At 34.9% G+C, this 2,838-nt stretch overlaps 1 pseudogene; it reads right to left on the bottom strand.

Annotated features, from left to right (window-relative positions):
• Window positions 1-2,246: 2,246 nt before the first annotated feature.
• LOC136039011 (5S ribosomal RNA) lies at window positions 2,247-2,365 on the bottom strand (annotated as a pseudogene).
• Between the last annotated feature and the right edge of the window lie 473 nt (window positions 2,366-2,838).

The following is a 2,838-nucleotide window of genomic DNA, read 5'->3' as shown; positions in this document are numbered from 1 at the left end:
TTTCAAAATTAAATTATAGGATTCGGCGCGGCATTAAACAAGATCCAAACTATCTAATGAAAAGCGAAAGACACCAAAAGCCAATTTAGGCCAGTCTAATAAATCTAAAAATCCCCCCCCCCAAAATGAATGGACTCATTTTTATGCAATCCTAATAAGGGGGTTAATGCCATATTTGCCTCTCACTCAATCGGATCATCTCTCTTGGCTTTTTTTACAATTGGCCGTGGCTGGATGCCCACAACTATTCGATTTAAATTCAAAATCAACGGACATAAAAAAAAAACAAAAAAAACACTACGGGCAAAGTAACCAAACAAAGGTAGAAATTATTTCAGGTAAACGCCAAATTATTGTAAAAATGAGTCATAAATTCAGCGTGGCATTCAACAAGATCCAAAACATGTAATGAAAAGGAAACACGCAAAAAGCCAATTTAGGTCAGCCTAATAAATCCAAAAACACTCAAAAATGAACGGCTCCCAATGGGGCCCACAGACCTTAAAAAATGCTTTCACTGGAATGTCATTAAAAAGTCGAGGCCCCCTTTTCTATTCTCTTTAACTATTCGGCGATAGATATTATTTTCTATACAACGAGCAAATTGAGACCTGCCTTCTAAACAGGGACCCTTAAAATTGTTTTGAATTGTGGTTTAGTAAGGGTTCTTGTTTACCCAAGATTTCACTAATCTTACAGGAGTAATGATAGCAATTTGAGAGTAGAGCATTTGAAATAAGGTGTTAGCCCTTACAAGCGCTGTTTGGGAGGGTCCGGCTGATTGAGCACTAATATTCGGGGAAACCCCTTTATTTGGAGCTTGTGTATTTTGTTACAGCTTAATTGCCTTCACTAACAGCGTGCTTGGAAAGCACTCCGGGTAGTAGCTGCCTCAGAGCTGTTTGAACCTCCTTGCCACAACTCAGAAACCATTTTCTCAGAACCACAGATTACCTAGAAATGACTCGCTAAGCCTCTGAGCAGAAATTGTTCGCCCAGGTGGGGCGGTTCCATGAATATACGTTAGAATATACGATACAAAAAGTTTAGACTCTAAAAATGACTGTTGTTGTTGGTTTTTTTTCTTATTTAACAATACAACAAATGAATCGCAATCTTGGCAAAAACAAAAAGAAGAACCACCGATTACCTAGAAATGACTTGCTAGGCCTCTGAGCAGGAATTGTTCACCCAGGTAGAGTGGTTCCTAGAATATACGTTAGAATATACGATACAAAAAGTTTAGACTCTAAAAATGACTGTTGTTGTTGGTATTGTTTTCTTATTTAACAATACAACAGATTAATCGCAATCTTTGCAAAATCAAAAAATAAAACAAAAGATTACCTAGAAATGACTCGCTAGGCCTCTGAGCAGGAATAGTTCACCTAGGTAGAGCAGTTTCCTGAAGATACGTTAGAAGATAGAAGATAGAATACGTTAGAAGTCTTTGATTAAAGTCAGTTGTTTTTGCGGCGATCTTGAAGGAAAAAGCAGAATTGTGGTGTAGATGCTATTGAAAGACAAAGGTGTTTGAACTGTCTAATGGAGTTGAGCCCAAAAATATATGAAGACAATTTGGACATAAATACACTGTTCAATCAGCTTTTTATCATAAATTGCTGGTAAAGTGCCCCCAATGGAATATATTGAATGACACGCCATCTTTTTGGAAATCAGAAACGAGTGTGAATCCACTGTTGTTTTGGCTTAGCTGATGAGCCAATAGATAAATTAAAAAATTGTGACTTGTGACAAAAATTAAAAGTGATATTATAAGCCCCCAGTATATTTGACCAATCAAGGCGATGCCCCATGGAGTGAAGAATAAATTCCGGCAAAGGAGAATTAATCATTTAAAACTGTATGTGTCTTGGTGGCTTTCAACTTGATTTACTTGCCGGAATGATTGACTAAAATATCTTGGGTGCTTATAATGTCACTTTGGTTACAATTTTTGACTTAATTTATTGGCTTAGATAAATGTGAGTCAAGTGTTGGCATTCATTTATTACCGATAGATGGAAATCAAGGAGATGTCCAACTTAGTCTCTTCCATTTTTCTTTTTCTTATAAAAGATGCAATCACCTTGGCATTATTAGAATAAGGAAACGAGTTTGTTACCAAGAATATTATTTTACTTTGAAAAAAATCATTATAATATATATATATATATATATATATATATATATATATATATATATATATATATATATATATATATATATATATATATATATATAGATGCCAACAGCACCCGGTGTTCCCAGGCGGTCACCCATCCAAGTAATGACCGGGCCCAACGTCGTTTGACTTTCAGGATTTGATGAGACTGGGTACTTTCAACGTGGTATGGCCGTTGGCTGAGAAATTTTGTAACAAAATGTTTGTTGGTCTACAAACTGAAAAGAAAAAAAATGCCTAGTTTTAGAGTCATAAACCAAGGTTTTTAGTAGACAAATATTTAAAAAAAATCAAAATATGTTTATTAATTCTTTTTCTTAAAAAAAACCTTTATTCCTTCTGAAAAAAATGAAAAACCCCCCAAAATGTTTCTACCTTTGAGATGACTACCCTACCCTATGGCTTCCAAGACTAGTTTAGATCAGTCGAAATAGAGGGTCTTTGAAACTTCATTTATTGTAACAAAATAGTTTAGCCTCAAATATATATTTAGATTTTGGTGAATAATTTAAGGATTTTTAAAGAAAATATCTCCCCAGCCTCCATTAAATTCGTGTCTTTTGTTACCAGATAAATGTGAAAGTTTAGCTTTTCCATTCCTTTTCCATAGCTTTCATTCCTTTCATAGCTTTTTCCATTCCGGGAGTGGTTAG

This window comes from Artemia franciscana, chromosome 18 (genome assembly GCF_032884065.1).
Source record: "Artemia franciscana chromosome 18, ASM3288406v1, whole genome shotgun sequence".
Lineage (NCBI taxonomy): Eukaryota > Metazoa > Arthropoda > Branchiopoda > Anostraca > Artemiidae > Artemia > Artemia franciscana.
Note: the sequence above shows the minus strand (reverse complement) of the source record. Positions and strands in the feature narration are given on the sequence as shown.